General features: G+C 37.4%; 1 protein-coding gene across 5 annotated transcripts in view; it reads right to left on the bottom strand.

Annotated features, from left to right (window-relative positions):
* FUT8 (fucosyltransferase 8) overlaps window positions 1–25,772 on the bottom strand; it is a 96,846-nt gene that overhangs the window by 67,094 nt on the left and 3,980 nt on the right. For 2 of the 5 annotated variants that reach the window (XM_014881897.2, XM_088166836.1), the window contains exon 2: window positions 8,076–8,152. The gene's annotated coding sequence lies outside the window, so the exon portion shown is untranslated. Of the gene's footprint in view, window positions 1–8,071; window positions 9,486–25,772 lie in introns of those variants that run through there. The other 3 variants (XM_014881900.2, XM_088166834.1, XM_014881898.2) reach the window with 3 other exon arrangements.

Raw genomic sequence — 25,772 nt, forward strand, 5'->3', positions numbered from 1 at the left:
AAATTATGAAAAAAGTTGATGAAAAGGAATAAATGAAAAGCAGGTGATAAACAATCCTGTGATAGAAGACAAATGGAAAAACCCTCAAGTTGTCCCAAATTTAAGGGATTTGCACAGCTCAAGACTGGAAGATCAGTGCTCCAAAAAGGCACGTGGAAATAAAAAAGCTGAACGAGAGGTGGAAAGCTTATGTTATTAAGATATTCCCTGAAGCCTTTAGAATGCATAAACTACATTCCATTAATTTTCTGAACAGAGCTCAAGTTTTCCTTTTTCTTGACCTTGCTTCAAGCTATGCTCCCTGCTCTAGAGAGACACCAAAACATTAGCCCACTGTAATATATATTGCCATAAAATTCTCACAAAATCAGAGATTATTTTTCACTGGTCACATCCTAACAACACTCTCTGGAATACTTCTATTGGACTAAAGAGCCAAAACTAAATATAAGATGCTAGCTGAAAAATCTGATTTGCTGCCAGCTGAATACTTCTGATTTAATGACTTTTGACTTCAAGTGTTTGTTCTAGAACAGTAATAGTTTTCAGAAATATACCATTATCAAATGAACTATGTAGCACTGATGTAGAATGAATGTTCCATTTTCAGGTCTTGCAAAATAACTTCCAAAAATATCCGCATTAATTTTTCCCATCAAATGGAGCTCAGTAATTTTGATTCATCATACAGATGATTTTACATCAGAACACATTTTAAGAAATATATATTAGTTAACAGCAACAATTATTAATTGAAAAACAGAGATTCTGGATATATGTAAATTAGTTTTCTGGAATATATGGAACGTTAGGATAAAATGTTATAAAATAATAAGAAAACATGTATATCACCAAAGTCAAAACAACTAGATTAATTGTCTGAATTGAACTAGTGGGACAAAATTAGTGCAAGCATTTTTAATATGAATGTTAATTTAAAATATAAATGGTTTAGCAGCAGAATAATACAAAGATCATAAAATATTTTTAGCAAAATAAGTTAAGAACTATTCTAATAGTATTGCTACACTAGAAGAAGTTTTATTCAATTTATTCTTTATTCCAGAAAGTATTGTCATACTGCTGCTAAGAGTGGCCCACCACAGCACACATACACTTGTTTTCATAAATATTCCGGCCCCTGTTCACAAGATCCTGTAAGCACAGAAAGGTGCACAATACAGCTGACATTCCAGAGCCTTCCTTACCACTGACTATGATTAATGAACTGTTTTACAATGCTCTGTGGGATGCTAATCACAGCATTCAGGAAATTATGAGGACTCAAGAGTCCACTTCCCACAACTTCATTAGTGGCTTTTTAGTGTCCCCTTTATGAAATAGATGTGGCTCATCACACCAGTCTTCATTCAGCCACTCTCCAGAAGACACATGAATTCTTCTCAGAGGAGCGTTATGACCATGGAACAATAGCATACATAATTTTTCCATATTTGTTTGACTCCAGCAACTACCGAAACACATTGAAATGAAGACAAGATAATCAAGGAGAAAGGATGCATGACACAGATTGTGCACAAAAACCATCAACTGCTCCAAGTATTCACTGACCACCTGCACATTGCTGAGCAGTGCTGTTGGGTCTGTGAGCAAAGCACTGAGTTGTAGGTTCACTCACTCTTACAGCACAATCAGCAATCTCCTTGCACCCTCCAGATCATGCCCATGCCAAACACAACTGCACATAACACTGACAACACAATCAAAATGAAAAGATTGCCCTCCAGAACTTTCTAGTTCCAGACTACCATCTGCTTGTAGAGAAATATAAAGTAAATAGCTGTTCTCACACATTTAGAGACACTAAAAACATGAGCTTTGCCCAGCACTGCAACTGTAGTATGCAGGAAAAGGCACATTTCAAGACAAGAGAACTTCTACACTGTGTTGAATCGAGGAGATATACAGTTGTTCTGCCTTCCTAAGCCAATCTTAAGCATAGAAGGGAAAGGAGTATTTTTCCTTGGTTTAAAAAAAAATAATAACATCGCAAATATTAATATGGCTAGGAAGGAAGGTACAAAAAGCAGTATTTCAAAAACAGAACTTTGTGAAAACATTAGCATATTTCCTGGAAAGGAACATGTTCAGTGGCAGAATTGCAAAGCCAACATTCATTCGGAAGGATTCTACCATTAACTCAACAGGTAAAAAATCTATACACCATCTAGAAAGGAAAAAGGAGTAATACAACTACTGCATAAGAAGATGCAACACAATGCCTGAAAATGCATCTGGTTGGCAGAAAAAGATCTGGTAATGCCTTGAGACAAGGATGGATTTCACAGATTTATATTCTGGTTACTGTGACACATTGTATTTTACATAGTATTTGTGACAAAAGTGTTACCAGTAACACCCTGACTTGGGTAAGGGGATATTAAAACCCTGCTCCCAGAGGGGAATATGGCACCAGGAATTGGACTGGGATTCCCCTGCTGTAGTCTGTAATATCTTTATTTCCTGAGCCATAACACGGGGGCTCAGCTCCATCTGCAAGGCCAATAGCAATCCTTGCTTTCTTTCCATCTAATGTGTATATTCTGCTATACTGCCTTCTTGCTCCCTAATACATCATGACTACCATCTTTGCTTTGTGATCCAATGACCACACACTTTCTCCTATTTCTTGCATCAGCACCACACATGTTCTCCAAGAAAAGGCACATGTTTTACTAAAACCATCCATGAGATTCAAAGACACTAACAGAGAGAATGAGAGAGAACAAATGATTCCCAGATAAATTGCTCAACTACTTAGCTACCAAATGCGTTTTCAGCTCTCACCAATGTCTTTTCATAAAGGATTAAGGTTCAAATCTTCAAAACATCTCAAGTAATACTTCAACAGAATAAGCTTCTTAAATTTTCTGAAATGAGATCCACTTTCCCAGAACCTGCATTTTTACAGCCCTCTTCCAAACCTCTTATGACTATTTCTGACTAATCTTAGGAACCCCAAACTAGCCATTATACACTCACCACAGCCCATTAATATTGTAGACAGCATTTAATATCACCTCCCCTACATCCCCTCTACTGGCTGTGTTATTCAAAACCATTGTCTCTAATCCATAAGTGCAATCTACAATATTGGTCTCTAGACCTGGGATCAGACATTTGGCTCTACCCAAATACTTTCCAGCTCAACTTGCCAAGCAATTTAACAGTTAGTGATGTCTTTCTATCAAATTTAGACATTTATTAGGAGCAGTGTATTTTTCCCAAGAACTAAAGCCAATGACCAAGAACCTCCTGCCATGTAACAATGAGGGAGCCTTCCTTAGAGTTTGAAAGTTCCCTCCTTACTGACAGGTTTTTGGATTCATTAACTAATTTTAATACAGTTAACATGAATTACAACAAATATGCTTAGGCAAAATCAATCTGATTAAAAGACAGTATCATTAGGATCAGTTTCAAGTTAATCACCCTATAATTAACCTCTGTCTTGATTAGGTTTTTTCCACATACTGGCAAGCATCTAATTTTTCTCGTTTCCGTTAGACTTGGCTTATTTCAACATTTGTTTAAGAACAAAAGAAGTAACAAAAAAACCCCACCAAGACTGAAGTGCAAAAACAATTAAATTAAGATTTTCCTACGCTAACAGGATCTGACAATTTCAGAAGTGTTTAATTAGCCACTATTTAATATAATCCAAACAATAAAGAAGTACTGAATTATCAATGTAGTATAATGACATCATTAAAAAGAGCAAAGCCAAATTAATTGCAGAATATTTCTATACTGTAGATGTCATCTTGACATTTATCAACATCTCGTTCTTCTCCCTGTGACAACTACAATTTCTTTCACTCAACAGCAAAAAGTGTGCAAGACTACCACCCCCTCTACCATTTAGTTTAAAAATGATAACATCAATAAAAATTCATAACTCACATTTATCACACCTACACCATCTCTCTGTATTTCATACTAAAAATAAAATTTTTTAAATCCTGTGATGAACATCCTCACCTATTTACCTGAAAGAACTTGTGAAACAGGAAACTTCTTGCCTGGCTGTTTCCTCTGATCTTGTCCCCTTAAAAAATCTGTCAATACCAAAGTTTAGTTTCACATAACTGACTAATCCCAGTCATTTTAAAAGGTACAGATTACCAGTGATATTTGAAATTTGACTTTTCAGGCACTGTAAAAATAACAGTAATTTAGAGCCAAATAATATCCACCAGGTTATGTCTAGTTTGTTGGCTTTTTTGGGGTTTTTTTGGTTTTTTTTCAAAATTTCCATTGATGTTTTAGATTTGGACTATTTAATTTTAAACTTAGATGTATTTGAGATAAAACATTACTTGGTCCATTGGAAGAAGTATTTAAGCTAAAAAATATTTGAAGTAAAAAATTTTGCAATATGCAGAAAGAGATCCTATGCTCCTTCTCAGCATCTTTTGCAAAAAGCCTCTTTCCCTATGTTTCATTCACAAAAGAGATAGACAATTTTTGGGGGAAAAGATTTTTCTCCTTAATCAGCCTGTTACTATTTTAACCTCTCCTCACAGGTCTTGGATCAAGCATTATATTTTCAATATAAAACTATTTGCTTCTGGATTCTCCAATGTGGCAAGATAATGCATGCAAAGAAATCAAAATTAAGTGCATGGTTCCTAACTGGACACAATGACCTAGCTGACTCCATTTCTACCCTAGGTTGTGCAGAGAGATTTACATCAGTTTTACAGTGCTGAAGGACAGCACTTTCATTTACTCATCTTGGCCTGATGTTACATTCTCAGAACTACTTTTTGTGCATGATAATCTTGATTTAAGGTCAGCTCTTAACCCCCAATCTCTTTCTTCAGAACTCTCAGCCATTCCTTATCCTGGACTCTCTTGTTTTCTTTTCCTTTAATTTAAAAGCAGTATTTTAAGTTTGCCCTTAATAGCTTGAATCCCATTTCCCCCTGCTCATTCTAAATTTCTTGCTTCATGTTAAATTCTCCTCCAATCTTCCAACTGCTCTGCAGTGTCTCAGACTGGTATAATTTTTCACTGCACTAAACATGTGTGTCAATGGATCCATTAGCATCCTCTTTTCTTGAAAAGAATAACATAAAAGACTGTTGTTTGTGCTGCTGCATCAGAAATGACTTATCTAGAGCACACTTTTAATAAAGAATACAGTTCAGAGAGACAGAGGAGCAGGAAGCAATCTTTCAAAGAAGAATCCAAGCTAAATGTCTTCCAGGACAGAAAAGCACACTGAAGCCAAATGTTTGAACAAGAAACAGACTTTGCTGGTCCTCAGGCAAGAGGAAAAGTAGCAAGCAAGATCACAGATACTCCAGAATGACAGAGGCACAGTCCTGATAAAATGGCAGGGCTAAATCTGCAACATACCCTCCTGAAAAAGTATTTTTCATCAGCAATCATACACTGATCTATTTAGATATGAAGAAACAGAGAATATCCATCCGAGATTTTAGGTGCCCTTAAAATAAATAAAACTCAAGATATACAGGCCTTTTCCAGAGATTAGTTTATCTTGAAAGCCTATCACAGATTAATCTAACTTACAGAATATCTGAGAAAGAATAAGAAAGTGTTTTAGAATGCAATAAGAAATGTTGATTTGATCTTTATTTCTCAACAAACTACAGAACAGCAGTTCATAGATGGAACAGATTAGACTAAGTGTGAAATATGATTTGGGGGAAAAAAAAGGAAAGGCTATCATGGAAATATTTTTATATCTGAAAAGAATCAGGAAAAAATATTAAATAAGTATATGGTTGATAATACAGTTTTCCCAAGCCAGACTGTGATAGCAGAAAATAATTCCAAATGCAGCTTGTTACAACATCTGACCAGAAGCAGGAATCCTACAACACAATCCATGGATTGCATAATCAAGTAATACAGGTAAAATATCACCTTCTCTGTAGTGCTCAGTTACTTGTCTCAACCCAGCAGCAGCACCTCTATCTTACCTGGACACCAAGCCCAAATCAGCTTTCTGCCACCGCTCAGCCTCCCTCAGCAGCTGAGCAATGCATACACCAAAGCACTGGCTTAACTAGAGCTCCAGGCACTGCCGTTTATAGACATGCACAAATCCTTTTAATTACCCTCCCACACAAACTAAACAGAAAAGGCAAGAAGATGTTTCATGCAGTTCTCAACCAGTGTGCCTCTTTCTTGCTAAAAGAAGGAACACATCTCTGCTAAATACAGTCAAACCATCACCACAGCTTCCAGACAAATCAACTTAGTGTGAACACAGAATAGGAAGTACAAAACTAAGTAACCACATATGCATGCATGCCTGCAAGCAGGCTCTCTCAAAGAAACAAATTTTAATTTACAAAACTTCTAATCAAGATACAAATTGTTGTATTACATAACAAGGGATCAGCCAATTCTACAAGTGAGGCTTTGAAAAGTCATGGAAGTTTTTCTACCTTTCATTCATTTTCAGAGCCTGGAGCACACAGATACTACATATGGGGCTGGAGAGTTGGAGGGTGGGGTAGGAGAACGACTGTCACAGATTTCCTGGCTACCAGCTAAGTTTTTTTCCCTCTGAATCATTGTTTCTACTCCATATCACAAACCATTCCGACTAACTGCAATGGCAAAGTTAGCCACTCCTAGTCTGAAGCCTCCACAGAAAAGTCCAAAGTCACATCACATATTCCCAGCCTAACAATTTCAAGAGTGTTACCATGAACTGCTGGGCTAATCCACAGACTGGCAGCTGCCTAAAGTGACAGGTGACACTCCCACACTATTTGCTCCTGCCTGCAGAGGCTGCTTCTTCTGTACCATTTGGACACTTCTTTGAACAGCTGTCTGAGCTGATCCATCCCAAAAGCCAAGAAACAAAACTAGCCACCTTTCCTCTGGATTTGTGAGATAAACCAGTTAACTCTTCAGCAGGAGTCAGACAGAGAAGAAAGCAGGGTTCAGGAAATGGAAACAAGTCCTTTCACCAACAGGAAGCAGTCACAACATCTAACCCAGTTTCAAGACACCTACCTGGACACTGGGCACTTGGAGAGCTATTCTTTGTTCTGGCCTGAAGGTCCCTAGAACATTATCTGAAATCTCGCTTCTTTTTGCCTTTTTTTATTTAATAAACCATTCATTAAACTCTTACAATACCACAGTACTTCTAGAATAATAAGTGCGCAAAATAAATCAAAATAATTGAGAGCACTTTAGATGTCGCCAGCTTTACATCCATTAGTGAAGTTGGGTAAACTGTAAAAGCATCAAATCTGCAACAAATTTGCTAGAACTCTTAGTCTAATTTGTTCAATTGTGGAAGTTTAAGAAATTTTCACAACTTTCTTATCATAGTTAAGTATACTGATCATAAGAGTCTTCTCTGTAGTTGCATCAGAAAAAGAATAATGTTATAATATGCTTGGTTTCCAAGTTCACACCCATATTCATGTTTCAGTGAAGTTCATTCTTTAAGCATTTTTCTCAAAACAAAGAGAGTTACCTTTCTGCTAAGCTTTATTTAAATAAAAAAGTATCCTCAAACATGATTATTATGGTATTTGCTCAGACCTTCAAAACCATAAGAATCTGAAGCATTAACTAGCACTGGATCTGGGATATCCCAGAGCACACAATACTTTCCACCCACAACAGCTTAGTTGCTCAGAACTCTTGAAAAACTTCATGGAGTAGAGCCTGTGCCCAGCCTCTGCAGAAGCACAGCTTATCTCTGAGAAATACATGGAATATCTGCAATATAGAAGGAAAAAGCCCAGAAATAGTGCCAAAGAAATACAGGGTTTTGTATGTAAGACAGAGGGTACGTAATGAGCCTACCAAAGAATTTCTCTTTTTAGAGATGAGAGGCAAAGAGGAGAAGGGAGAGGAATAGGTAAGGAGAAACAAAAGGTGAAATAGGTATCTGACTGGCCCATTTTGACAGGCATCACTTAAAAATGAAGAAGGACCTGGCCTCTTTTCTGCAATGTTTCCTTCCCTCAGTTGACAAAGACTTATCTCAACAGAAGAGCAGTTTTCAGTTGTGAAGGCAACATCACAAAGAATGAGAAGTACTTACTTACAAGCAATAATTATTGCTCAAATTAATACTTTTGGGGATTCTTCTTCCTTACTTTCATTTTGAAGCATAGGCAATTCTCTGAAAGTAGAAGAGAAAAAGATCATTAGTTTTTATCACACAATTATTTAGGTTAGAAAAGAACTTTAAAATCATCAAGTCCAGCCACAAACCTACCACTGTCAAGTCCCTCACTAAACCATGTCCTTAAGAGCCACACTTACTTATCTTTTAAATTCACCCAGGGATGGAGGCTCAGCAACTTCCCTTGGCAGCCTTTTAGAGTGCTTGACTACTCTTTCAGTGAAGAAACTGTTTTAAACGAAATCTTACTTTGGGGTTATCAAGGCATGGAGTTAGTACATAATTTCCTAACACTTGTCTCACTAATTCAGAATGGCAGCACACTACTGAACTAAAAGTTGATTCCTGGCCATTTAACAGAAAAGCAATCAAAAGCTGTACTATCAGACTCTGAAACAGCAATTAATTGGTTGTTGAGAAAGCTTATTTGTGATGCTGACTTCAAGGAAAGGAATGAAAGCAAGAAAAAAAAAATAAACAGGAAACCAATTAAAGCAACAATAGTACTAGGAACAGGAACAAAGGGGAAAAAATGATAAATGCTTCAGATAACTGACTTTTACTGCAATGAGAATTCTGCCAAATTAGTCCCATTTTTGAATGAAAATTAAGTGATTTTCAATTTCAAAGAGAAGCTTCAGCAGCTGTACTGTTAAATGAACAAGGTGAACTGGCAACTCTAAAGCTCTCAAAAGCAGCAACAGTGATAAAAACCAAATCTGAATTCTGTGTTTTCCTATTCATGTAATAAATTATTTAAAGTAATCAGCACCTACAAAGGCAGAGCCCATGAACTTCCAAAAATGGAAAGCCTGAGGGAAATAGGGAGATAGCTATTTTCACTTTTATTTGAGATTGATAGTTTGGGTATACTTTGGCTAAGGCACTCAATGAAAAGGTTATAGCTTCTGCTGTGATTATGTATCTCAGAAATTCAAACAAAAAATACAACCCAGTTACTCCATCTATAAAAAATAAAATCAGAAAAAAATAAATTCATTCTTTTATTGTAGCTCCCATCAAATCAGCTACACTGCCTGTTTCACAAAAATGAAGAGGTTAAACTTTCAGCTGAAGGTCTCAAGACCTTCAAGAAGCCAAGCAGAAGAAAAATACATGTTCCAAGAGGAACACATTAGAGCATGGTCTAGAATGATGCTTACTCATACTTTTGTGTGAAGCATTATGATGTACTTTCTCACAAGTTTATAATCCCAACCTCATTAACAAGAAGAAGGTAGTACATTATGTGAGCCATGCCTATGGAAAATTAGATTTAGACAGAGTAGCTTATGGTAAACATGAAGTGGAAACATTTACATTTCATGCAACAAAAAGAACTATTACTAAATTTACAAGTTGATTTATTTGTAAGCAATAGAATTGCAAGCAGTACCAAAAGGCCTTCCAGTCCTACCAGGCTGGGCTAATCACTGTGCCCTACATTACTAAGGGGACAGAAATAAAGCTCTTTGGGTTTTTTTCCCACAGTTCCATAAAAAGAATAATCAGTCACTTTATAGAAATTGTGATTATCTTAAAAAAGCCAGCCTACTCTGAAACATTCAAAACTACCAAAAAGTTTACAATTTTACAGCCAATTTATTATTATTACTAATAAATCCCTGAGATTTGAATTCTATTCATAATATAAAAACTGAAAGTATTGTTTAAAATCTTCACATTTGTGTTTCAATCGCCTCAAGAGTATTTACAAATATCACTAATTAGACTGTGGTTCCTTCCAGATAAATTTGCCCACTCACACAGATCTTTTTGGAAATAAAGGTTATGAAGTGACCTTATGGATAGGAAATTTTAGTTGTATGCCCAATTCTGACTTTGAATTGCTGAGTGTATACAGACTAGTCATTGCCTTTTTTCTTTTTTTTTTTTTTAATTTATATATTTTTTTTAAAAAATCTATCCTTATAAAGGATTCAATAACATCTGCAGTGTTCAACCCAGTCTACTGCATTACAACCAAAACTGAGTCCAAAACATTTCATCAACACTTTTCCTGTAATTTCAGTTGCATTTTAAAAAGACACAAAATTTGAAAGCACGAGAGCAAGGTAATAGAATACAAGGATGCCACGCTTTAGTGACTGTAACTGCAGAAGTGTTAGATTAAAATACCTGCATCACCTTAGGAATACAGAGGATTACAGCAAGGAGGAAATAAAAAATGAAACACTTCTCCCATCCCTTCTCCATCTGACTGGGGCAAACTGATTTAATTCTGAACACAGACATTAGACTCATATGCCAGACCAGGACTATTTTCCCAATACCACAGGATAAATCAGACACATCACTCAAAATCCCACCTTTAGAGAATGGCAAATTGCACTAAGAAGAGAAAAATAAAACCAATAAATATTCCCTCTGGATATGTACAGGATATCAGTAGTAGCAGTGAGGAACAGAATTTGTAAAACTGAAAACTTTATGACAAATAACAATCAAATATTTCCATATCTGCTCTATCCTCTTTCTCAGAGATTTTTGTTATTCTAATACCAAGAAATCTCAAATGTTCATTTTTAATTTCTGAGTCCAGGATCAACCTTATCATCTCACATGGTATTCTTACATAAATATGTAAAATACCATCTTGAGCAACCAAGCTTCTTTCCCCCCATTACTGAGACCAGACCTCATCCTTTGACTTTCAAACAAGATTCATTCTTAAATTTACGCCTCAAATATATTTATTTTCAGATGTTTCTCTCCCATATATGCCCTCACACCCAATAAAGACTATTGCTATTTCTTCCCAGGTCTAACTTGCCAAATGCTTTCTTTTTCCTTTAATAAGTCAGGTTCAGTTTAATCACACTAACAGTTCTTTCTAAGAGCAATGACTTACTCTTTTCTGAGTATGACTGTGATCAGAGCTAATGCCAATCTAAAAGTAAATCCATGAATGCTTTATTGGCTGGTCCTAACCATCTGTTTTTAAAAGCTAGAAACCAGTTGGTGTGGTTTAGATTCATGTTACTCTCACCAAGCCACATCATCTGAGAAGGCAGCAGCTCAGGAGCTGGGTCATAGAAGAGCAATCTGCCTCTGATCACCAGCCTGGTTCCATCAGGGGTTCCCATCAGTGCTCCAGCACGTGAACTTGCAATCTTTTTTTTTTTTATTTAATAAACATTTTCTATTACTCCAAACACATAAATCTACTCCTAAGTGTGATAATCCTACCTTCTCTAGTACAAGCAATTTCTGAAGCACACAGACCAGCTTTTTAATAAAGTCACCTACATATTCCACTGCTGGCTTGTAGTTTCAAGAGAAGTGACTGAACCTATGTTAAGAAGAACACTGCATGAAAAGAATCTATTTTAAACAACTTCAAACACTTAAACACAACAAAACCACTTCAAACAAACAAACAAACAACAAAACCAATAAATTGGTAAAGATAAAGAAATGGAAAACTATTCCTTCTGTAAGCCCAAGTGAAGCTCAGAACATGTTTTTTCCAGTTTTAAGACAATGTATGTTTCTAATGGAGAAGTAGGAATATAACTGAAAAGCTGAATTTCATTTCTCCTATACCCATCAATCCATCTGTCTGGTAGCACTGCTGGTTGCTGGTACTAAGCAAATTTCCTTAAACAAATATGGAAAGAAAAACATCCCACAGAGACAGAAGGAAAGCTATTTTTTTAAATGTATATATTTTAAAAAACCATATAGGGTTTTTTATACAAATTACATAATAGTTTGGGGTTTGGTTTTGTTGCATTTTTTTTCTTCAGATTCCTTACTGCTAGGAGCTAAAAAAGCTGGCATATGCAAGGTGCAAAGTCAAATCATCAAACTTCTACTGCACAGAGAAGCAGCTCTCAGGAATCATCTGTTCTGCAGAGAACTGCACAGGATTCTTTCTGCAATTCAGTTTGGTACTGGAGGTTCCACTTCAAACAAGCTTTGATTACGAAGCTTTTGGTTTGAGAAGGACATATAAGTAGGTCAATGTAATTCTACTTTCAATCAAGCCAGATCTGGGAGCATTACTCCTCAATATTTTTCAAAATAAGCATAAAAGACAAAGATCTCCCCACACTTGTTTTTCTTTGTCACACAGTACTTTGCCACTTTGACCTCGTTCCAAGAGTACATCATTTTTAACAGCACAAATAACAATTGGGAACAAAATTTAGTATCATTGAGTGCTTATCCATAACAGAATAAAATATAAAATAGTTGCTTTAAGGTACAAAGTCCCTTCATGATATTGAAATTTTGACACATAATGGTTTCTCAAGGCACAGACTCAGAACACCCCAAAAAACTGATGCAGTACACAGACAGTGCACAATTCCCTGACTTCTTTCATGGACATATTAAAGGGTCAATGAATAATTAAGTTACAAAATAACATCCCAAATATAAACACATTTTTAACCTATCCACTTGCCAGGAGGTAGGTGAATCAGAGGTAATAAACCTGTATAACACTGCACAGTTCTCAAGTTCTTTGCTGCTCCTCTCCTTCAAGACACACTGGCCCCACCACTTGACTCATTTCTCCCTTTGATTTACATGGCCCCAGCTGACACATCCCATTATTCCTGGAAGACACATCACTGTTGTTCAGGGTTTGCAGACCTACATTTTTCACTTTACAAAGTTTCGTGGATGCTAGAGTGACATTGCTAATACATTACACTATTGCATGTGTAGTGCAAATTTGGGGAAAATTTGGAAAAACACTTCAAGCACTGGACCTCTTTTAGTTCTCTCAAATCCAGGAAAACATATGCTTCTTTTCCCCAGAGTTCCACTTTTTCTCAGCCATGTGAAGTGCCATCTGTGCTTCCCAGCCTGGCAGGCTAAAACTCTGCTGTCATTCAAATCACCAGTGAGCAAATTAAAGGCAAAGACTGTCCTCTTTAATAAAATAACAAGACTTACAAATGGCAACCTAGATCACAGCTCCAAAGGAATGAGTGGCAAGTGTGGGTAGCTAAAGGGTCACAGGGAGGAGAAGGTGGCAAACAGTAGAATATCTCCAGAGCTTCCTGGTAAACTTCTGCTTCTCAGCAAACTGACACAAGAACTATGGGAATAAAAACAAGGGTAGCTGGAAATCTCGGAAAGTCAACAAAAATATACCTCAGCTTTTCAATTTCGTGAGATACTCCATCCCTTTAGAAGGCATTACTTGGCTTAGGGAGGACAGATATACAGGGTGGGGCAGGAAATTTTGTCTTGAATATCTTAAGATCAGTATATCCGTTCTGAAATACAGAATGCAACAGAAGCCAAGCACTCTGCATAACATTCAAATGGGGAAGTTACAGTGAGCAGGAAAATGCAGACCTCCTGTAAATTACCAAACCAGGAAATTTAAGGGGATGGGGGAGTTGGATGGACTATTGAGATTGTTTTGTTTGTTTGCTTGCTTTTGGGGTGTGGGGTTTTTGGTGGTTTTTTTTTTTTTCAGTTGTTGGGTATGATTTGGGTTTGGGTTTTTTTCTAGACAGCTAGCAGAATCATTCAAAGCATAAGATTTAACATTAATGATTCAGAGAGTAGGCTTTTTAGGAAGCAGATCACAGATAAAACTGACTTAATCTCTAGTTGGTAACTGGCTTAACTATTGCCTTTACAAAAGTTACCCATAAAGGTTACATCAATATATTAATGACTAAAACTTTCCCAGGCAGAATAAGTCCTGAAATAGTTTTGATAAAGGCCAACTGCACTCTCCCAACCTCTGGGAACAATCTGAGGGTTATCACATGGCTGGGCAAAGTTCCAGCAGTACTGGGCACACAGCTACCTGTTTTAAGGCTGAAAGATTAACAGAAAGGACAAATCCCAATCTGTGCCAGCTGTCCTCAGTAACAGACAATGGTCCACTCTATTAGTGATGATGCAGTCAAAAGAGATTTGAAATCAAACCAGCTTAAGGAAACTAAAATTAAGGACAGATAAAGCCTGGAAAAGTACATAAAAAAAAAGGAGAAAGTAGTAACTATCTTTAGAAATTCAACCAAAAGAATGAGAAAATTTAAAAGGAAAGAAAATCACACAGAAAGAACACTCTCTGCAGACATAGGCTAATGAATGAAAAGACTGGGAAAAAAAGCTGTCAGGAAAACCCAATTAAGAATTTTGTTAAGTGAGAACACAGTCAAAATACAGAAGAAATAACAATCTACAGGCTGAAATGCTGGCAAAATCTGTTCATTTAAAATCAGGTCAAGAAATAAAATTAAAAAAAAAAAAAATCAAACCTGGGTTTGAATTTGAGGGAGAAAATTGTTCATGCAGTACAGCCTCATGTTTATTTGTTACCAATTGCAGTAATTAGTTCAAAAGAGAAAGTCCATGCTAACAAAAGATAATGTTTGACAGTCACAGGAAAAAAAAAAATCATCCGGCTTCATAGAAGAAGGAAGACAATACCATACATGTCACTGAAAAACAACTGTGATGTTGAAAACACAACAAAGGAACATGGCTGTAAGCCAATTAAAAAAAAAATAAAAGTCTTATTTGTTTCTAGTTCATATTTATATTAAAAAAGCTAGAAAATCTTGCTATTGATTTTGCAGGATCATTTAAAACTGTGGAATTTAATTCATACTATCAAAGTTCTGACATAAAGTAGATAAAGGGTTTTTTTTAATTAAAAATATACACATTACTACCCCAGCAAATACCATTACTCAAGTCTTTTACACTCAGAGAAAATTTATATTGAAAGAGATGTGAACACACAAGAGAAATACCAACATCAACAGAATTATTAAAAATCCTCTATGTATGAATTGAAACCATTTAGTAAAGTAAAAGAAAGGCATATTTTCTATTTGCCTTAGATGCCTCACTCTTTTCCTTCTTCATTTTTTTTCTACCTTCTGAAAAAGGTAAGTTCTTCACAGCGAGCACATGGTTTGATTTTGCTATGGAATTTATAACAGGAATTCATACATAATTTCATCTTTCCTTTAAAGCTTTTTCAAACAAGAACCAAATAAAAAACTCATAGCACCTTATTGCAAAGTCTCTCATCGATCAGCTTGAGTGAGTCTGCTTTTATTAACTGGCTGGTCAAGCAGCAGTGCATTAACAAGATTGTGGTGAACCTCCTTGCTGTGACTCAGAGCCACACCAGCAGCTGTGCAGATTTCGAAGACAATATCAATTCTGCACTGCTGCCACTGCTCCTCGGTGGGAAGGCAAAGAACAGATGCAAGCAGCGTTCAGCAAGCAGGGAGCTGAGAAAAGGAGGAACACACAACACTGATTCCCTGGAGAGAGCAGGGCACGTCTGTCACACGTGCTAAATGTCCCTGTTTATCAGACAGGTTCATCAAAGGGACATCTTCAATCAAATCTTCAAAGTCAAGACTATCAAATTTGACATCCTGGCAATTAAGATCAAAGAAGTGGTCAGGGATTTTCGATAACAAAATCTGAAAGATTCTGCAATGTCTCTTAGGTGACTGATAATGAAGGAAACTGAAAATCTGTATTAAATATAATTCCATCAATATAAATATTATCCAGAAAACCCATGAAATTTATATCATTCAGCACAACAGAAAATGCCTTTGAATATATTCCTTGATACTACACACCAAGTTTTATAGAACCTAAATGTTAGGGAAATAAACATGTACTAATACTAGAGTACATGTCATTTCAGAAAGATTTCAGATCCTTTAAGTTGCTCAAATTCGAAAAATTTTTGATATCTTTTCCTTGAGCAGGCTTCACCACAAACAGACTAAAACAGTGTGATATTAAGAGAATATTCCTTCAAATGTACACTTCAGTGTTGCTCCTGAAGTGGTTGTTATTTTCCTATCTCCCACTTTTACTATCCATAAGCCAATCTTGTATAACTTTCTTATTTTTCTCATGCTTAATTTATGAAGGAAATGTTTAGCAAATTATACATATGTCCTTCCTACTTAGGGATAAAAAGCAAAAAAGTTACATGTTGATCTTTAACAAAGTTGAATTTCATCTTTTTTTCTCTTTCAGTTTATAATGTGTGAAGGAGAGCAGGCATACACTGCAATGAATTTACTATGGATTAAAGGCTCCACAAAAAAATGCTTCATTCATCCCCAAAGCAGGGATACATTGGTAGTAAGTCAGGCTTCCCTACAGTGCCCAATGATTGTGGTACAAACCACCCTATGTGACCAGTATAATTATATAGTTTTGTATATATATCTGTCTATATGCATATAATATGGATATGTTTATTCTATACTATACATATAACCCAGTTTTCAAACAGCAAAGTACTTCATGAATTGTTCTGAGCATCACCACTGTTTTCTTTTTTAGCAGCTGCTTCATTTAACCATAGATCACCCTTTGCCATCAGTCAAGAGATGCTGACAGACACCAAGCAAAGAAAACAAGGCAGTGCTCAAACACCAAGAGATGCAGAACCATGAAATTGGGCTTTCTGCTAAATCCTGATCCCAGTAACAGGACAGTAGGAAAAGACAAGATAGTATATGGATGAACTCTGTGAAAGATGAAAGAAAAGACATGGAGACAATGTTAAAAAAAATCATATGTAATCTTAAACCTGATATACAAGCAGAATTTGTAGCAGCTTTCACTGTACACTGTTTTACAGAGATACAGTTTGACATCAGTGCTGTCCATCACTGAACTCATTAGAGAGCCTACTGTGTAAAGAAGGACAAACTTGTCACTACACTTCATACTTTTCCATCAGGAAACAGAAAGTCTAAAGCTGAAAAAGTGCAAGATAAAAGACAGATGAGAGACAAAATGTTTTGTTGAAGTTCAACTTGCACCCTCAACAACTAAAGAGTCTGCCTTCCAAATATCTTTTCTCTACACACTACATGTGCTGTCACCAATTATACATATGTAATTAGTGCAATTAAGGGGAGACAGACACCTGTAATAGTACAAGAGCCATTAGAATTCATTCAAATGACAATATTCCATTTTGGTTTACTATTGTTTATTCTTATATACTGTCACACTGTATATTTTTTTTTATGTTAGCACATACTAACTGCACACCTGGGACTATCCACCTTCAAAATAACAGTAAGTCTTCACACAGCATATCCAAACACAGCTGAAGAATTCTCAGATGGGAATCCACGGTTCACAGCATTTTTTTATCTACAAGCACATTTGAACTAACATAAAAATAAAAACAAGCCATAATCCAAGGGCCCTGAGCTCTAGATACAATTCAACACCAGGTGATGACAGTTAATAAACACCATATTAATAAATTATTTTCAAGCAGCAACTAAGGAAAAATTGTTCTAAGGAGCATTCCAAATGTTTTCATTTCACAGTACTAATGATTTCAAAAAGAACAGTTAAAACTATGACTTTTTTTTTTATAAGATACGCTTAAACCAGATAAATAATCTATTTCACTGTGGTTGCTTCTGCCAGGGATGGTAAGAAGTGAAATATTACACAACTGCAGAAGACTTCAAGAGAAAAGCCACTAGGAAAAGGTTATCAATCTAAGGATTCTCTATTTGCTTATGACTTCAAGGAGCTCTTGCATTACAGAATGGCACAGAGAACATTAAATACACAAGCAGCTCTTTATTGTCCTAGAAGTCAGATCACAGTAAACCCCTTTAAGAAACAAAAAACTGGCTAAATATGTTTGGCTTGAAGTTGCCAGTGAGTTTTACCCATTATTTGCAAACTTCTCAGCAGGAAACAACTTTCAGGAACATCCAAGTTGCACCTTTGCTATCTAACACAGTATGACCATATTGTAGCATTTCACATCAGTCTCACGAGGAAATATACTTAAATGAAAATCTAAGGACTGTGAAAAAGTGTTTCTGTATTTATATGAGCTATATAAACATGAACAAAGTCAAAAGGCCTGACTCAGCATGAAAGCTCTTCAGAATCTGCATGCACCTTCAAAATGGCACTCTGAAATAAAAAAGATACAATTCTGATTGCTATTTTTCCCACTTATTTTCAAATATAAACATGTAATTGATACTCTGGTTAACATTTCTAATGAGACACTAAACTATTACCTCCATTTACTAGCTCAGATTTTTGAAAGCATAACAAATTAGTCATATAAATCTATAAAATCAAAAGGCCAAGATTAATCATTTCATTTTCTAAACAATCTATAGCAAAACCCCTCTCCTACGAGAAAAGACTGACAGAATTGGGTTTGTTCAGCCTGAAAAAGAAAAGGCTTCAGGGTAACCTAATTGCTGCCTTCCAGTACCTGAAGGGAGCCTGCAAGAAAGACAGAGAGGGACTTTTGACAAGAGCATGTAGTGGCAGGACAAGGGGGGATGGCTTCAAACTGAGAGTAGATCTAGATGAGAATAGGAAGAAATTGTTTCCTGTGAGGCTGGTGAGGCACTCAAACAGGTTGCCTGGAGAAGTTATGGATGCCCCATCCCTCAAAACATTCAAGGCCAGGTTGGAGCTCTGAGAAACCTGGTCTAGTGAAAGGTATCCCTGCCCCTGGCAGAGGGGCTGGAACTGAATCATCTTTAAGGTCTCTTCCTACACAAATCATTCCAGGACTCCATCACATTCAGGATACCACACCAATGCCTTAATCAACATGGCATGACTTGAAAATACCTGAAAGTCTGTACTGTATTGTACCAGAGTCAATTTTATGCTTGTTTTCCAAATCTCTCCTCTAAGAAAAGGGTTCTCCCCCAGAGAAAGCAGGATGTTACACATGCAAGAGTAAACGTGGAATCAGACAGGCCAAAGTAATACAAAAGGGATCCCCAAAGTTAACAAATATAATGGGACCAATCAAAGATCAGATGGGCAAGGCACATCACAGCAACAAACCTGCAGATAAAAAGGACTTAATCTTTTCCTAACGACAACTGATGTTCACTTGACATAAAAAGTTGTATAAAAGGGTATTTTAACCACAGGTGAACCTGTAACTGTGAACAAACCAACACTGGGGACATGCATGCAGTTAACCAACCCACTTAGCAGGCACACAAATGTGACAGTTCCCCTTCTGTTCTTGTGAAGAATGAGCAAGCCCACCCCAGAGCCACAGCACTCAAACAGCAAACCTGGGAATAATACAGTTGGAATAGAAAATGTACTCACAATCTACATAAGAACACGTGCCATAAAAAGCACAGTCTTGGAAATCTTAACTGAAAATACAGTTGGTCACAAAACTGTGACTGTCTGTTCAAAGCCAGGACAGTGGGACCTTATCTGCTGCAGGACTTCAGGAAACAGTGGATATGGAAGTAAGCAAAAATCAATGCTCTGTAAAACAGTATTTCAAACTCATTCTATGGAAAGTCTAGCAGCAAAACATCTCTGGTGAAGAGATGCCAGCATATCCTGTTACATCTCAACACATGGCTTCATGGCCCTATGTCAGATTTCGGTACTTGGGATATTTCCTATTCTTGTGTTCACTGTGCCTAAGGATAAACTGCTAGTGACTTTGTGCACACATACAGAAGGGTCTTAAGAGCAAGCAACTGAATACAGACCATGTTCTCTCAGCTCTTCTGTAGACACAGAATTTGCAGAATTATTAACATTACCTATGCATGATGCTGCAGTACATTGTACAGAAAAATCAAACAAGCATTTTGAATTATGCTGATCTCTCTGTATCTCATATGGATGCCAGGCTCCTTGAGAGACCAACATTTCTTTGCTCTACTTATACAGAATTCCTCATCTGTAAGAGCACTATCCGTTGTACTTAAGTGAAGAAGGATAAAAGGGTTTTCTCATGCACATTACAAGGATCTGCTGCCACAGAAAAAATACATCAGAAAAAAAAAAAAAAAATCAACAACCTGCTAGGGAACATCCCCTGCTCCCGAGGAAGTACACAAAGTATGTATCTGCAGAATTTGAAAATATTGTCATAGGGTGTAATGTATACTGCCATATTACCAAAACTGCCATCCATCTTTACAGCCTGGCAGAGCAAACTTCAGAGTATTGACGCCTAATCCAGCACCACGTCATTGACATTAAAAGACAAAAACCATTGCAAAGAGAATGTCTAGCAGTTCAATCCAAAACCCAGACTGCTGAGTAGGCATCTGCAACGAGGAATAACTCAAGGAGAACATCTTTCAATGCCACTGAATGCCTCCAGTGGGCTACATGAGGAGAAAGGTGTAATTCATGCTGTCCTAGCTGCTATAACTTAAAAACACCCCAAGCAATAGACAGATCAAGAAGTCAGATGCTGTACTGTTAAAAAACAAATCCCAAGATAACTGTGAAACAGATTTAGTTATTGAACAGAAATGTGAAGACATGCATCAAGAAGATTGTAAACTGTGAACAAGTCATTCTAAACCCCAGACTACAGAAAAAGGAGGAGCAGAGACAATCTAAGCATACTGAGACATGGCACAACACCACAAAGGTGTCCCAGTGAAACGTTCAAAGGTAAGGAAAACATTTATGTTTCGCATTAAGTTTTTCACCTGCATATTCAAATCTTGCCCTAAATAAGAAACCAATGCTTGCCTAGGCAGCTGAGAGAAACTAAAGACAGGTGCCCTGCCATGAATGGTTTCATACAACTCAGGGTGGAAGAAAATCAAAAAGGGGGTGGGGGGAGAGAGTATCCATCAACACATTACATCCACATCAGATGGTTGTACCCTTGAGAGGGAACAGTTTTTCTGTTGCCATGTGAGCGCTGGTTGTCAAACAAAGGAAGTTGTTTAGCAAACACCCAAAAGGAGAAAAAATGTCAGCTAAGTATAGCATATCCGGAATACTACATATTTTATCATCATAAATAGAGACACAGAGCTAGAGACAAAGGTTCCAGGCAATCTGAAAGCTCACATTCTGAGCTTGGGCAACAAGATTCTCCTTAGAGGCAAAGAGTTTTAAGAAGAAATTTTTGTAACTGAATACATTAATAATTTAAATAAATATTTTTACAAATATGTTTTATGAACATATTTCTTCAATAAACAGCTTATTGATAAGTATTTACTTTAGTATTTATTATATACATGCACAAAAACACCCTCAAAAAAATAAACTCCAAAAAGCTTAACAAATATATCAGTACCCATACAAATCAGATTTACCTTGAAAAGTTACTGTATGCAAACATGTTATGGTGAAGAGCAACATAACTAATATAATAAACTAAAGACAAACATTGGGAGGTTATTGAAAGAGAATTCCTACTGCTCTTTTACAAAACTTTTTGTAAGAGCAATGCTTTGAAGAGTTTAATTCTCAGCAAGTCAAAATTGATGTCCCTAAGATATTCACAGCAATGTTCCACAAGCTTCTTAAGAGTCTGCAGCATGCAGAATTAATAATGTCATGGGGATATTTATTGCCATTAACTGCCTCACAAAAGAAATTCTCTAACATTACAGAAAATTATTCATCATACTATAAGATTAGGAAGCAAACATATAAAGAAAGCACATTCCTACAAAGCATTTACGTTCAGAATATTGCTACCACAAAGCAATTGTAGCAGCTCAAACTTCATCAAGTTCGAGAACAATCAACAGATGAAGTATTTATTTTTACTGTGTTCTATATTCTGAAAATAAATTATGCACACTATTCTTTATAAATATCTAATATTTGAAGGAACGAAATATAATTGTTGATTCATGGAAACTGTGTTTTGCTACAGAAATCACCATTTGTTTTAGGGAGGATAGCTAAAGAGTACAGGTTAGCAAATATAAATGAAGAGGCAAAAAACTCAGAAAAAGATCATTCCTCATATAACATCTCATACTTCAATAACAAAAATGAAAAATAAATTTTAAATATATGTATACACCCAGCCTGTTATTTCACAGTAATTTTCTGCAACAGGCAGCTCTTCTGATTTGAAGACTTATAGCCATAGCCAAAAGTCTTCCAAAACAGTTACTGGGCTCCTTGCATCTTAGAACTACTTCTCTTCCTTTATTTATTCCCCATCCTGAAAATGTGGCAGGGGAGGGAGAAAAGAGCAGGAAGAAACAATAATCATGTGAGGGATTTAGTATATAATATTTGGGGGTGGGGGGGAAAAATCAGAATTGATTGCAACTGATTTAACACACTGTCAGAAAATCACCAGCTTAAAATGATACATTATGAGCTACATAATATGAATTTACATACTTATCATGACAAATGACCAAAAGAGATCACCAATTTTTAAGGCTGACAGATACTTCCTTGTAGAAGAATCATTTTTCAGTTTAAGTTGCCAAAGGCTTTTCAAGATGACCCATTCTGTGCCAGATGTCCATGTCAAAGCTGCTGCAATGTTTACATGGTATGCCAAACATATTATTCCTCTTTCCAAGGAAAGCTACATGAAAATACACTTTCGCCTCATTACAGAAGATTATTTTTCTTCAAAAAGTTCAATCACTTGTATGCTTTAAGCTCTACATGCATCTTTCTATTAGACAGCAAAATGCTTAGCCTGACATACAAGTGATGCTTTTTTCAAGCTCACTGTAATGTTACTGATTTTGTTTTGATATGTTGCAATGAGCCAGCCACCTACATATTCTGTCTGTACTTACTCCATTCCTGTAAGGCTTCAGGGAACTAAAGATACACAGCTGTAGACTCACAGGATAACAGAGTTTGGGAGGGACCCCCACATGTCCCTCAGTCCAATCTCCTGCCCAAAGTCAGATATGAAATAAGAATGGGTTGCTCAGCTTTCCTATTCGGGTCCTGAACACCTCTAAGACAGAAGCTACACAGCTTCTCAGGGCAAGCTCTTGCACGGCTTCAATGCACTCATGGAAAGTTTTTCCTTATATCCAGCCTGAACCTTCTTGGTTTCAATTTATGAACACTGCCTCGTGTCCTCTCCACACACATTTCAGTAGAAGTGCCTGACTCCATCTCATCAGTCAAAAAAACCAGTATATTGTTGTTTGATCCCACTGAGATCACCAATTCCTCCAGCTGAACAAACCTTTCTCTCTCACCCTCTCTTCACAGGACGAGTGTTCCAGCTCCCTAATCATCTCAGTAGTCCTCCACCAACTTCACTTCTATTTATCAATGTTTTTCCTGTATTGAGAATCCCAAAACTGGGCACAGCACTCTAGATGCAGTCTAATGAGCACCAAGTAGAGAGGGAGAACCACTTCCTTCCATCTGCTGGCTATGTTCCTTCCCATAGAGTGCAGGATGTTGTTTTCCTTTTCGCTTTAGGCTGAGAGTCAGGGTTGTGGAGAGCAAGAGGGAAAGGGAAAGGAAAAGGAGAGAAGGCTCCTGTAAAACCTTAGAGCACTTTGCAGTACCTAAAAGGGGTTTACATGACAGCTGGAAAGGGACTTCTGACAAGGGCATGCAGTGACAGGGCAAGGGGGAATTGCCTTCAGTTGAAAGAGGGAAAGTTTAGATAAGATACTAGGAAGAAATTTTTTACTGTGAAAGTGGTGGAACTCTGGACCACGATTCCCAGCAAAGTTATAGATGTCCCATCCCTGAAAGTGTTGAAGGCCAGGCTGGATGGGGCTCTGAGCAACCTGGTCTGGTGGAAGGTGTCTCTGCCCATTGCAGGGCAGTGGAACTGGACAATCTTTTATGTCCCTTTGTATAGGGTCTGACTGAGATAGAGTTCATTATTTTTTCTTTTCCTTAGCAGCCCTCAGTGCTGTGCTTTTTTGGTAGCTGGGAAGCATTCTGTGATTCTGCAGGGGCATGCTGCTGCTGATCCATGGTCAGAGTGCTGTCTGCCAGCAGAGCTGCTTTCCAGCCTGTCAGTCCCCACCCTGTATCACTGCAAGGTGCTCCTCTTTCACCAGCGTAGGACTTTACAGTTGTTCTTGACTAAAGCTCCAGATGTGAGCCTTGTGCTCACAGTGACAAAGCCCCATCATCAAGCACAGCAACTATTTCCCCCTAGTTTGGTGTCATCTGCAAGCAGAAGAGCACACTTGGTCACTATTCAGGACAAATCCCTGCAGTACCCCTCTTGTTACCAGCCTCCCAGTACGAAGCAATTCTTTCTGAGGCCATCCATCCAACCAGTCTTTTTTTATATCATTTAGTTCTCCAGCAATCTGTAATGTCCAAATCTGGATACAAGAAAACTGTTGGAGACAGAGTTGAAAATCTTGCAAAACTCTTACCTCAACCAAACATTCAGTCAGCTTACCACAGAAGGCAATCTGCCTCATCATGCATGATTATACCTTTGATAAATCCATGTTGATTGCTCCCATTCACTTCCTTCTTGTGACCAGAAATGTGCTCCAAGAACAACCATGCCCTTATTTTCTCAGGGACAAAAAGGAAGCTACCCAGTTTGTAGCTCTTTTGGGTTGTATTTTGGCCTTTTTTGGAGAGTGCAACAAATGTATTTGTTCAGCCATTAGGAGGGTCTTCTGGTACCCAAGATGCTTCAAAGACGATGGGGAAGGACCTCGCTGTGACCCTGGCCAGCTCTATCAACATTCACAGGCACAGTCCATTTGGCCCCATGCACTGGCAGGATTTGAGTTCTCTCAATAATCCCCGACTGAATCCTCAGCCCCTGCTGGCAGCCACTCTCCTCAAACCCTCGTTCCTAAGCACAGAGGCCTGGGAGACCTTGCTGGCAATGACTCCCTAAAGAACAGAGGGATCAGGGTACCCCAGCCTTATCTGCATCCACTGTCACTATGACACATCACATTCCAAAAGAAGCTCGAATTTTACTTGTCCTGCTTTTCACTGCTCAAATACCAGAAGAAACTCTTCTTGCTGCTCTTGATCTCACTCCTAAGTGTCACCTCTAGGTGAGCACTGCCTCTCTTGATGCCATCCCTACATACCAGGAAAATTTTTCTAAATTTCTCCTTTGTAGCCTGTCCCAGCTGCCCCGGCTTGTATATCCGGTTTTTGCACCACAGCTCAAACATGAGTTCCTCACAAAGTCAAGCTCATCTTTTGATAGGCCTGCTTGTTTTTCTGACTATCAGGATGGAGCACTGGCCTCTAAATTTATTCTCAGTAGTACACCTGCTGGATCCAACAAGTATGAAAACATAAGCTATCCACATAAACAAAAGCGTGGAAAAGAGAGGAACCAATAAAAGTTGACAAAAGAAAGAACTGCAACTGGGGAAAAAGCTGATACAGATGACACAGTGAACACAATCTTGAGTTTGGGATTCAGACCGAGATGGGTAGGAAGACAAGCAGGATAGGAAAAAATTCAGATGAGGGAAGTCAGGAAAAATGAAGCACAAAATTGAAAGTGGAAAACTACAGAAGATGGAACTACAGGAGCCAGTGGACATGCACAGCACAGAGAGGAGAGGTCCCTTCTATGACAGAGAACTGGATGTGAAACTGAGGGTAGTGGTCTGCTGAGACCAGCACACAGGACTGTGAAAAGCTAGAAAGGATTCAAATTGTGAAAGAAAGTGGGATAAACAATTTATTAGTTAGAATCTCTAAACACAGCAGTACTGGATGTCAGATAAGAAGCCCTTTAGCAAGAAACAAACTGTTTACTTGGGGAAAATAGGACTGTGATAAAAATTTCAGAATAGGGCAAAGAAGATTGGGACAGGGAGATATCACACAAGGAATAAGTAGAAAAATCAGCATTCAACAGAACATGCTC

Source organism: Sturnus vulgaris, chromosome 6 (assembly GCF_052056855.1).
Source record: "Sturnus vulgaris isolate bStuVul1 chromosome 6, bStuVul1.hap1, whole genome shotgun sequence".
NCBI classification, from domain to species: Eukaryota; Metazoa; Chordata; class Aves; order Passeriformes; family Sturnidae; genus Sturnus; species Sturnus vulgaris.